The following is a 12,409-nucleotide window of genomic DNA, read 5'->3' as shown; positions in this document are numbered from 1 at the left end:
TATGTTGTAAATTGAAAGAGATTTGCAGTGAGTGTTTGTCTAATTCTAAAGCCAATCTTTTCACAAGTAACAAGAAATAGAAACTGTAGAGCAAAGAAGAAAATGAATAACATTGTCAGAAGTGGGTTTTGAACCCAGGCCACGCAGCGCCTTAGACCGCTCGGCCATCCTCACACATGAAACCACTCCTTTTTAAAAAGATGTATATTATGAAATAACCTATCTATAGTTACAATGACAATGTAGCTATTAAAACTGTTAATTTAAAAACTAGATATGAATTGCTTTTCCATTAATTTTAAAGAGGTTTCTAGTTGGCGTTACAATAAAAGTAAGTTTTGTTTTCCATGTTCAGGGTTGGAATCCAAGTGTCTAGAGTTTGTTCTCTAATGGATTTTAACTCAGCAATGAAATTAAATTTGTGAATCTTGCACAAACTGGCTACTTAATTTAGCTCATGGGTTTGATTGGATGCCATTGTAGTGGACCCCAGTGGGGTTTCTGTTCATGACCATTGGCTGAGAAGAGCAGTTTTCTTAAGCCAAAGATATGGAGCCCTCATTCTGAATTTGTGAGATATTTTATTTTGCTACCTCTGTAAATAAAGAATTGTGGATAAAATAATAAAAATAATATGATATACACATATGTGGTTGGTTTCAAGCTCTTTTATCCAGGAAGAATACAATCTGATCTTTTATTGCAACATGGGAAATAATGAAATAATTGATGCATTTTTTATGTTGTAAATTGAAAGAGATTTGCAGTGAGTGTTTGTCTAATTCTAAAGTCAATCTTTTCACAAGTAACAAGAAATAGAAACTGTAGAGCAAAGAAGAAAATGAATAACATTGTCAGAAGTGGGATTTGAACCCACGCCTCCAGAGGAGACTGCGACCTGAACGCAGCGCCTTAGACCGCTCGGCCATCCTGACACATGAAACCACTGCTTTTTGAAAAGATGTATATTATGAAATAACCTATCTATAGTTACAATGACAATGTTGCTATTAAAACTGTTAATTTAAAAACTAGATATGAATTGCTTTTCCATTCATTATAAAGAGGTTTCTAGTTGGCGTTACAATAAAAGTAAGTTTTGTTTTCCATGTTCAGGGTTGGAATCCAAGTGTCTAGAGTTTGTTCTCTAATGGATTTTAACTCAGCAATGAAATGAAATTTGTGAATCTTGCACAAACTGGCTACTTAATTTAGCTCATGGGTTTGATTGGATGCCATTGTAGTGGATCCCAGTGGGGTTTCTGTTCATGACCATTGGCTGAGAAGAGCAGTTTTCTTAAGCCAAAGATATGGAGCCCTCATTCTGAATTTGTGAGATATTTTATTTTGCTACCTCTGTAAATAAAGAATTGTGGATCAAATAATAAAAATAATATGATATACACATATGTGGTTGGTTTCAAGCTCTTTTATCCAGGGAGAATACAATCTGATCTTTTATTGCAACATGGGAAATAATGAAATAATTGATGCATTTTTTATGTTGTAAATTGAAAGAGATTTGCAGTGAGTGTTTGTCTAATTCTAAAGCCAATCTTTTCACAAGTAACAAGAAATAGAAACTGTAGAGCAAAGAAGAAAATGAATAACATTGTCAGAAGTGGGATTTGAACCCAGGCCACGCAGCGCCTTAGACCGCTCGGCCATCCTCACACATGAACCCACTCCTTTTTAAAAAGATGTATATTATGAAATAACCTATCTATAGTTACAATGACAATGTAGCTATTAAAACTGTTCATTTAAAAACTAGATATGAATTGCTTTTCCATTAATTTTAAAGAGGTTTCTAGTTGGCGTTACAATAAAAGTAAGTTTTGTTTTCCATGTTCAGGGTTGGAATCCAAGTGTCTAGAGTTTGTTCCCTAATGGATTTTAACTCAGCAATGAAATGAAATTTGTGAATCTTGCACAAACTGGCTACTTAATTTAGCTCATGGGTTTGATTGGATGCCAATTTAGTGGACCCCAGTGGGGTTTCTGTTCATGACCATTGGCTGAGAAGAGCAGTTTTCTTAAGCCAAAGATATGGAGCCCTCATTCTGAATTTGTGAGATATTTTATTTTGCTACCTCTGTAAATAAAGAATTGTGGATCAAATAATAAAAATAATATGATATACACATATGTGGTTGGTTTCAAGCTCTTTTATTCAGGGAGAATACAATCTGATCTTTTATTGCAACATGGGAAATAATGAAATAATTGATGCATTTTTTATGTTGTAAATTGAAAGAGATTTGCAGTGAGTGTAAGTCTAATTCTAAAGTCAATCTTTTCACAAGTAACAAGAAATAGAAACTGTAGAGCAAAGAAGAAAATGAATAACATTGTCAGAAGTGGGATTTGAACCCACACCTCCAGAGGAGACTGCGACCTGAACGAAGTGCCTTAGACCGCTCGGCCATCCTGACACATGAAACCACTACTTTTTGAAAAGATGTATATTATGAAATAACCTATCTATACTTACAATGACAATGTTGCTATTAAAACTGTTAATTTAAAAACTAAATATGAATTTCTTTTCCATTCATTTTAAAGAGGTTTCTAGTTGGCGTTACAATAAAAGTAAGTTTTGTTTTCCATGTTCAGGGTTGGAATCCAAGTGTCTAGAGTTTGCTCTCTAATGGATTTTAACTCAGCAATGAAATTAAATATGTGAATCTTGCACAAACTGGTTATTTAATTTAGCTCATGGGTTCGATTGGATGCCATTGTAGTGGACCCCAGTGGGGTTTTTGTTCATGACCATTGGCTGAGAAGAGCAGTTTTCTTAAGCCAAAGATATGGAGCCCTCATTCTGAATTTGTGAGATATTTTATTTTGCTACCTCTGTAAATAAAGAATTGTGGATCAAATAATAAAAATAATATGATATACACATATGTGGTTGGTTTCAAGCTCTTTTATCCAGGGAGAATACAATCTGATCTTTTATTGCAACATGGGAAATAATGAAATAATTGATGCATTTTTTATGTTGTAAATTGAAAGAGATTTGCAGTGAGTGTTTGTCTAATTCTAAAGCCAATCTTTTCACAAGTAACAAGAAATAGAAACTGTAGAGCAAAGAAGAAAATGAATAACATTGTCAGAAGTGGGATTTGAACCCAGGCCACGCAGCGCCTTAGACCGCTCGGCCATCCTCACACATGAAACCACTCCTTTTTAAAAAGATGTATATTATGAAATAACCTATCTATAGTTACAATGACAATGTAGCTATTAAAACTGTTAATTTAAAAACTAGATATGAATTGCTTTTCCATTAATTTTAAAGAGGTTTCTAGTTGGCGTTACAATAAAAGTAAGTTTTGTTTTCCATGTTCAGGGTTGGAATCCAAGTGTCTAGAGTTTGTTCTCTAATGGATTTTAACTCAGCAATGAAATGAAATTTGTGAATCTTGCACAAACTGGCTACTTAATTTAGCTCATGGGTTTGATTGGATGCCATTGTAGTGGACCCCAGTGGGGTTTCTGTTCATGACCATTGGCTGAGAAGAGCAGTTTTCTTAAGCCAAAGATATGGAGCCCTCATTCTGAATTTGTGAGATATTTTATTTTGCTACCTCTGTAAATAAAGAATTGTGGATAAAATAATAAAAATAATATGATATACACATATGTGGTTGGTTTCAAGTTCTTTTATCCAGGGAGAATACAATCTGATCTTTTATTGCAACATTGGAAATAATGAAATAATTGATGCATTTTTTTATGTTGTAAATTGAAAGAGATTTGCAGTGAGTGTTTGTCTAATTCTAAAGTCAATCTTTTCACAAGTAACAAGAAATAGAAACTGTAGAGCAAAGAAGAAAATGAATAACACTGTCAAAAGTGGGATTTGAACCCACGCCTTCAGAGGAGACTGCAACCTGAACGCAGAGCCTTAGACCGCTCGGCCATCCTGACACATGAAACCACTGCTGTTTGAAAAGATGTATATTATGAAATAACCTATCTATAGTTACAATGACAATGTTGCTATTAAAACTGTTAATTTAAAAATTAAATATGAATTGCTTTTCCATTCATTTTAAAGAGGTTTCTAGTTGGCGTTACAATAAAAGTAAGTTTTGTTTTCCATGTTCAGGGTTGGAATCCAAGTGTCTAGAGTTTGTTCTCTAATGGATTTTAACTCAGCAATGAAATGAAATTTGTGAATCTTGCACAAACTGGCTACTTAATTTAGCTCATGGGTTTGATTGGATGCCATTGTAGTGGACCCCAGTGGGGTTTCTGTTCATGACCATTGGCTGAGAAGAGCAGTTTTCTTAAGCCAAAGATATGGAGCCCTCATTCTGAATTTGTGAGATATTTTATTTTGCTACCTCTGTAAATAAAGAATTGTGGATAAAATAATAAAAATAATATGATATAAACATATGTGGTTGGTTTCAAGTTATTTTATCCAGGGAGAATACAATCTGATCTTTTATTGCAACATGGGAAATAATGAAATAATTGATGCATTTTTTATGTTGTAAATTGAAAGAGATTTGCAGTGAGTGTTTGTCTAATTCTAAAGTCAATCTTTTCACAAGTAACAAGAAATAGAAACTGTAGAGCAAAGAAGAAAATGAATAACACTGTCAAAAGTGGGATTTGAACCCACGCCTTCAGAGGAGACTGCAACCTGAACGCAGAGCCTTAGACCACTCGGCCATCCTGACACATGAAACCACTGCTGTTTGAAAAGATGTATATTATGAAATAACCTATCTATAGTTACAATGACAATGTTGCTATTAAAACTGTTAATTTAAAAATTAAATATGAATTGCTTTTCCATTCATTTTAAAGAGGTTTCTAGTTGGCGTTACAATAAAAGTAAGTTTTGTTTTCCATGTTCAGGGTTGGAATCCAAGTGTCTAGAGTTTGTTCTCTAATGGATTTTAACTCAGCAATGAAATGAAATTTGTGAATCTTGCACAAACTGGCTACTTAATTTAGCTCATGGGTTTGATTGGATGCCATTGTAGTGGACCCCAGTGGGGTTTCTGTTCATGACCATTGGCTGAGAAGAGCAGTTTTCTTAAGCCAAAGATATGGAGCCCTCATTCTGAATTTGTGAGATATTTTATTTTGCTACCTCTGTAAATAAAGAATTGTGGATCAAATAATAAAAATAATATGATATACACATATGTGGTTGGTTTCAAGCTCTTTTATCCAGGAAGAATACAATATGATCTTTTATTGCAACATGGGAAATAATGAAATAATTGATGCATTTTTTATGTTGTAAATTGAAAGAGATTTGCAGTGAGTGTAAGTCTAATTCTAAAGTCAATCTTTTCACAAGTAACAAGAAATAGAAACTGTAGAGCAAAGAAGAAAATGAATAACATTGTCAGAAGTGGGATTTGAACCCACGCCTCCAGAGGAGACTGCGACCTGAACGCAGCGCCTTAGACCGCTCGGCCATCCTGACACATGAAACCACTGCTTTTTGAAAAGATGTATATTATGAAATAACCTATCTATAGTTACAATGACAATGTTGCTATTAAAACTGTTAATTTAAAAACTAGATATGAATTGCTTTTCCATTCATTTTAAAGAGGTTTCTAGTTGGCGTTACAATAAAAGTAAGTTTTGTTTTCCATGTTCAGGGTTGGAATCCAAGTGTCTAGAGTTTGTTCTCTAATGGATTTTAACTCAGCAATGAAATGAAATTTGTGAATCTTGCACAAACTGGCTACTTAATTTAGCTCATGGGTTTGATTGGATGACATTGTAGTGGACCCCAGTGGGGTTTCTGTTCATGACCATTGGCTGAGAAGAGCAGTTTTCTTAAGCCAAAGATATGGAGCCCTCATTCTGAATTTGTGAGATATTTTATTTTGCTACCTCTGTAAATAAAGAATTGTGGATCAAATAATAAAAATAATATGATATACACATATGTGGTTGGTTTCAAGCTCTTTTATCCAGGGATAATACAATCTGATCTTTTATTGCAACATGGGAAATAATGAAATAATTGATGCATTTTTTATGTTGTAAATTGAAAGAGATTTGCAGTGAGTGTTTGTCTAATTCTAAAGTCAATCTTTTCACAAGTAACAAGAAATAGAAACTGTAGAGCAAAGAAGAAAATGAATAACATTGTCAGAAGTGGGATTTGAACCCACGCCTCCAGAGGAGACTGCGACCTGAACGCAGCGCCTTAGACCGCTCGGCCATCTTGACACATGAAACAACTACTTTTTTAAAAGATGTATATTATGAAATAACCTATCTATAGTTACAATGACAATGTTGCTATTAAAACTGTTAATTTAAAAACTAAATATGAATTGCTTTTTCATTCATTTTAAAGAGGTTTCTAGTTGGCGTTACAATAAAAGTATGTTTTGTTTTCCATGTTCAGGGTTGGAATCCAAGTGTCTAGAGTTTGTTCTCTAATGGATTTTAACTCAGCAATGAAATTAAATTTGTGAATCTTGCACAAACTGGTTATTTAATTTAGCTCATGGGTTCGATTGGATGCCATTGTAGTGGACCCCAGTGGGGTTTCTGTTCATGACCATTGGCTGAGAAGAGCAGTTTTCTTAAGCCAAAGATATGGAGCCCTCATTCTGAATTTGTGAGATATTTTATTTTGCTACCTCTGTAAATAAAGAATTGTGGATCAAATAATAAAAATAATATGATATACACATATGTGGTTGGTTTCAAGCTCTTTTATCCAGGGAGAATACAATCTGATCTTTTATTGCAACATGGGAAATAATGAAATAATTGATGCATTTTTTATGTTGTAAATTGAAAGAGATTTGCAGTGAGTGTTTGTCTAATTCTAAAGCCAATCTTTTCACAAGTAACAAGAAATAGAAACTGTAGAGCAAAGAAGAAAATGAATAACATTGTCAGAAGTGGGATTTGAACCCAGGCCACCCAGCGCCTTAGACCGCTCGGCCATCCTGACACATGAAACCACTGCTTTTTGAAAAGATGTATATTATGAAATAACCTATCTATAGTTACAATGACAATGTTGCTATTAAAACTGTTAATTTAAAAACTAAATATGAATTGCTTTTCCATTCATTTTAAAGAGGTTTCTAGTTGGCGTTACAATAAAAGTAAGTTTTGTTTTCCATGTTCAGGGTTGGAATCCAAGTGTCTAGAGTTTGTTCTCTAATGGATTTTAACTCAGCAATGAAATTAAATTTGTGAATCTTGCACATACTGGTTATTTAATTTAGCTCATGGGTTCGATTGGATGCCATTGTAGTGGACCCCAGTGGGGTTTCTGTTCATGACCATTGGCTGAGAAGAGCAGTTTTCTTAAGCAAAAGATATGGAGCCCTCATTCTGAATTTGTGAGATATTTTATTTTGCTACCTCTGTAAATAAAGAATTGTGGATCAAATAATAAAAATAATATGATATACACATATGTGGTTGGTTTCAAGCTCTTTTATCCAGGGAGAATACAATCTGATCTTTTATTGCAACATGGGAAATAATGAAATAATTGATGCATTTTTTATGTTGTAAATTGAAAGAGATTTGCAGTGAGTGTTTGTCTAATTCTAAAGCCAATCTTTTCACAAGTAACAAGAAATAGAAACTGTAGAGCAAAGAAGAAAATGAATAACATTGTCAGAAGTGGGATTTGAACCCTGGCCACCCAGCGCCTTAGACCGCTCGGCCATCCTGACACATGAAACCACTGCTTTTTGAAAAGATGTATATTATGAAATAACCTATCTATAGTTACAATGACAATGTTGCTATTAAAACTGTTAATTTAAAAACTAAATATGAATTGCTTTTCCATTCATTTTAAAGAGGTTTCTAGTTGGCGTTACAATAAAAGTAAGTTTTGTTTTCCATGTTCAGGGTTGGAATCCAAGTGTCTAGAGTTTGTTCTCTAATGGATTTTAACTCAGCAATGAAATTAAATTTGTGAATCTTGCACAAACTGGCTACTTAATTTAGCTCATGGGTTTGATTGGATGCCATTGTAGTGGACCCCAGTGGGGTTTCTGTTCATGACCATTGGCTGAGAAGAGCAGTTTTCTTAAGCCAAAGATATGGAGCCCTCATTCTGAATTTGTGAGATATTTTATTTTGCTACCTCTGTAAATAAAGAATTGTGGATAAAATAATAAAAATAATATGATATACACATATGTGGTTGGTTTCAAGCTCTTTTATCCAGGAAGAATACAATCTGATCTTTTATTGCAACATGGGAAATAATGAAATAATTGATGCATTTTTTATGTTGTAAATTGAAAGAGATTTGCAGTGAGTGTTTGTCTAATTCTAAAGTCAATCTTTTCACAAGTAACAAGAAATAGAAACTGTAGAGCAAAGAAGAAAATGAATAACATTGTCAGAAGTGGGATTTGAACCCACGCCTCCAGAGGAGACTGCGACCTGAACGCAGCGCCTTAGACCGCTCGGCCATCCTGACACATGAAACCACTGCTTTTTGAAAAGATGTATATTATGAAATAACCTATCTATAGTTACAATGACAATGTTGCTATTAAAACTGTTAATTTAAAAACTAGATATGAATTGCTTTTCCATTCATTATAAAGAGGTTTCTAGTTGGCGTTACAATAAAAGTAAGTTTTGTTTTCCATGTTCAGGGTTGGAATCCAAGTGTCTAGAGTTTGTTCTCTAATGGATTTTAACTCAGCAATGAAATGAAATTTGTGAATCTTGCACAAACTGGCTACTTAATTTAGCTCATGGGTTTGATTGGATGCCATTGTAGTGGATCCCAGTGGGGTTTCTGTTCATGACCATTGGCTGAGAAGAGCAGTTTTCTTAAGCCAAAGATATGGAGCCCTCATTCTGAATTTGTGAGATATTTTATTTTGCTACCTCTGTAAATAAAGAATTGTGGATCAAATAATAAAAATAATATGATATACACATATGTGGTTGGTTTCAAGCTCTTTTATCCAGGGAGAATACAATCTGATCTTTTATTGCAACATGGGAAATAATGAAATAATTGATGCATTTTTTATGTTGTAAATTGAAAGAGATTTGCAGTGAGTGTTTGTCTAATTCTAAAGCCAATCTTTTCACAAGTAACAAGAAATAGAAACTGTAGAGCAAAGAAGAAAATGAATAACATTGTCAGAAGTGGGATTTGAACCCAGGCCACGCAGCGCCTTAGACCGCTCGGCCATCCTCACACATGAACCCACTCCTTTTTAAAAAGATGTATATTATGAAATAACCTATCTATAGTTACAATGACAATGTAGCTATTAAAACTGTTCATTTAAAAACTAGATATGAATTGCTTTTCCATTAATTTTAAAGAGGTTTCTAGTTGGCGTTACAATAAAAGTAAGTTTTGTTTTCCATGTTCAGGGTTGGAATCCAAGTGTCTAGAGTTTGTTCTCTAATGGATTTTAACTCAGCAATGAAATGAAATTTGTGAATCTTGCACAAACTGGCTACTTAATTTAGCTCATGGGTTTGATTGGATGCCATTGTAGTGGACCCCAGTGGGGTTTCTGTTCATGACCATTGGCTGAGAAGAGCAGTTTTCTTAAGCCAAAGATATGGAGCCCTCATTCTGAATTTGTGAGATATTTTATTTTGCTACCTCTGTAAATAAAGAATTGTGGATCAAATAATAAAAATAATATGATATACACATATGTGGTTGGTTTCAAGCTCTTTTATCCAGGGAGAATACAATCTGATCTTTTATTGCAACATGGGAAATAATGAAATAATTGATGTATTTTTTATGTTGTAAATTGAAAGAGATTTGCAGTGAGTGTTTGTCTAATTCTAAAGCCAATCTTTTCACAAGTAACAAGAAATAGAAACTGTAGAGCAAAGAAGAAAATGAATAACATTGTCAGAAGTGGGATTTGAACCCAGGCCACTCAGCGCCTTAGACCGCTCGGCCATCCTGACACATGAAACCACTGCTTTTTGAAAAGATGTATATTATGAAATAACCTATCTATAGTTACAATGACAATGTTGCTATTAAAACTGTTAATTTAAAAAATAAATATGAATTGCTTTTCCATTCATTTTAAAGAGGTTTCTAGTTGGCGTTACAATAAAAGTAAGTTTTGTTTTCCATGTTCAGGGTTGGAATCCAAGTGTCTAGAGTTTGTTCTCTAATGGATTTTAACTCAGCAATGAAATGAAATTTGTGAATCTTGCACAAACTGGCTACTTAATTTAGCTCATGGGTTTGATTGGATGCCATTGTAGTGGACCCCAGTGGGGTTTCTGTTCATGACCATTGGCTGAGAAGAGCAGTTTTCTTAAGCCAAAGATATGGAGCCCTCATTCTGAATTTGTGAGATATTTTATTTTGCTACCTCTGTAAATAAAGAATTGTGGAAAAAATAATAAAAATAATATGATATACACATATGTGGTTGGTTTCAAGCTCTTTTATCCAAGAAGAATACAATCTGATCTTTTATTGCAACATGGGAAATAATGAAATAATTGATGCATTTTTTATGTTGTAAATTGAAAGAGATTTGCAGTGAGTGTTTGTCTAATTCTAAAGTCAATCTTTTCACAAGTAACAAGAAATAGAAACTGTAGAGCAAAGAAGAAAATGAATAACATTGTCAGAAGTGGGATTTGAACCCACGCCTCCAGAGGAGACTGCGACCTGAACGCAGCGCCTTAGACCGCTCGGCCATCCTGACACATGAAACCACTGCTTTTTGAAAAGATGTATATTATGAAATAACCTATCTATAGTTACAATGACAATGTTGCTATTAAAACTGTTAATTTAAAAACTAGATATGAATTGCTTTTCCTTTCATTATAAAGAGGTTTCTAGTTGGCGTTACAATAAAAGTAAGTTTTGTTTTCCATGTTCAGGGTTGGAATCCAAGTGTCTAGAGTTTGTTCTCTAATGGATTTTAACTCAGCAATGAAATGAAATTTGTGAATCTTGCACAAACTGGCTACTTAATTTAGCTCATGGGTTTGATTGGATGCCATTGTAGTGGATCCCAGTGGGGTTTCTGTTCATGACCATTGGCTGAGAAGAGCAGTTTTCTTAAGCCAAAGATATGGAGCCCTCATTCTGAATTTGTGAGATATTTTATTTTGCTACCTCTGTAAATAAAGAATTGTGGATCAAATAATAAAAATAATATGATATACACATATGTGGTTGGTTTCAAGCTCTTTTATCCAGGGAGAATACAATCTGATCTTTTATTGCAACATGGGAAATAATGAAATAATTGATGCATTTTTTATGTTGTAAATTGAAAGAGATTTGCAGTGAGTGTTTGTCTAATTCTAAAGCCAATCTTTTCACAAGTAACAAGAAATAGAAACTGTAGAGCAAAGAAGAAAATGAATAACATTGTCAGAAGTGGGATTTGAACCCAGGCCACGCAGCGCCTTAGACCGCTCGGCCATCCTCACACATGAACCCACTCCTTTTTAAAAAGATGTATATTATGAAATAACCTATCTATAGTTACAATGACAATGTAGCTATTAAAACTGTTCATTTAAAAACTAGATATGAATTGCTTTTCCATTAATTTTAAAGAGGTTTCTAGTTGGCGTTACAATAAAAGTAAGTTTTGTTTTCCATGTTCAGGGTTGGAATCCAAGTGTCTAGAGTTTGTTCTCTAATGGATTTTAACTCAGCAATGAAATGAAATTTGTGAATCTTGCACAAACTGGCTACTTAATTTAGCTCATGGGTTTGATTGGATGCCATTGTAGTGGACCCCAGTGGGGTTTCTGTTCATGACCATTGGCTGAGAAGAGCAGTTTTCTTAAGCCAAAGATATGGAGCCCTCATTCTGAATTTGTGAGATATTTTATTTTGCTACCTCTGTAAATAAAGAATTGTGGATCAAATAATAAAAATAATATGATATACACATATGTGGTTGGTTTCAAGCTCTTTTATCCAGGGAGAATACAATCTGATCTTTTATTGCAACATGGGAAATAATGAAATAATTGATGTATTTTTTATGTTGTAAATTGAAAGAGATTTGCAGTGAGTGTTTGTCTAATTCTAAAGCCAATCTTTTCACAAGTAACAAGAAATAGAAACTGTAGAGCAAAGAAGAAAATGAATAACATTGTCAGAAGTGGGATTTGAACCCAGGCCACTCAGCGCCTTAGACCGCTCGGCCATCCTGACACATGAAACCACTGCTTTTTGAAAAGATGTATATTATGAAATAACCTATCTATAGTTACAATGACAATGTTGCTATTAAAACTGTTAATTTAAAAAATAAATATGAATTGCTTTTCCATTCATTTTAAAGAGGTTTCTAGTTGGCGTTACAATAAAAGTAAGTTTTGTTTTCCATGTTCAGGGTTGGAATCCAAGTGTCTAGAGTTTGTTCTCTAATGGATTTTAACTCAGCAA

General features: G+C 33.9%; 8 non-coding genes across 8 annotated transcripts; all 8 read right to left on the bottom strand.

The window, feature by feature from the left end:
• Window positions 1–852: 852 nt before the first annotated feature.
• TRNAL-CAG (transfer RNA leucine (anticodon CAG)) lies at window positions 853–935 on the bottom strand. Its single transcript has one exon. It is a non-coding gene; the product is annotated as a tRNA-Leu (tRNA).
• A 1,417-nt stretch (window positions 936–2,352) lies between these two features.
• On the bottom strand, window positions 2,353–2,435 carry TRNAL-CAG (transfer RNA leucine (anticodon CAG)). Its single transcript has one exon. It is a non-coding gene; the product is annotated as a tRNA-Leu (tRNA).
• A 1,418-nt stretch (window positions 2,436–3,853) lies between these two features.
• On the bottom strand, window positions 3,854–3,936 carry TRNAL-CAG (transfer RNA leucine (anticodon CAG)). Its single transcript has one exon. It is a non-coding gene; the product is annotated as a tRNA-Leu (tRNA).
• Window positions 3,937–4,614: 678 nt separating this feature from the next.
• On the bottom strand, window positions 4,615–4,697 carry TRNAL-CAG (transfer RNA leucine (anticodon CAG)). The gene has a single exon. It is a non-coding gene; the product is annotated as a tRNA-Leu (tRNA).
• A 678-nt stretch (window positions 4,698–5,375) lies between these two features.
• On the bottom strand, window positions 5,376–5,458 carry TRNAL-CAG (transfer RNA leucine (anticodon CAG)). The gene has a single exon. It is a non-coding gene; the product is annotated as a tRNA-Leu (tRNA).
• Window positions 5,459–6,136: 678 nt separating this feature from the next.
• TRNAL-CAG (transfer RNA leucine (anticodon CAG)) lies at window positions 6,137–6,219 on the bottom strand. The gene has a single exon. It is a non-coding gene; the product is annotated as a tRNA-Leu (tRNA).
• Window positions 6,220–8,375: 2,156 nt separating this feature from the next.
• On the bottom strand, window positions 8,376–8,458 carry TRNAL-CAG (transfer RNA leucine (anticodon CAG)). Its single transcript has one exon. It is a non-coding gene; the product is annotated as a tRNA-Leu (tRNA).
• Window positions 8,459–10,614: 2,156 nt separating this feature from the next.
• Window positions 10,615–10,697, bottom strand: TRNAL-CAG (transfer RNA leucine (anticodon CAG)). The gene has a single exon. It is a non-coding gene; the product is annotated as a tRNA-Leu (tRNA).
• Between the last annotated feature and the right edge of the window lie 1,712 nt (window positions 10,698–12,409).

This window comes from Pseudophryne corroboree, chromosome 1 (assembly GCF_028390025.1).
Source record: "Pseudophryne corroboree isolate aPseCor3 chromosome 1, aPseCor3.hap2, whole genome shotgun sequence".
Lineage (NCBI taxonomy): Eukaryota > Metazoa > Chordata > Amphibia > Anura > Myobatrachidae > Pseudophryne > Pseudophryne corroboree.
The sequence above is the reverse complement of the archived record's forward strand: the minus strand, read 5'-3'. Positions and strand labels throughout refer to the sequence as shown.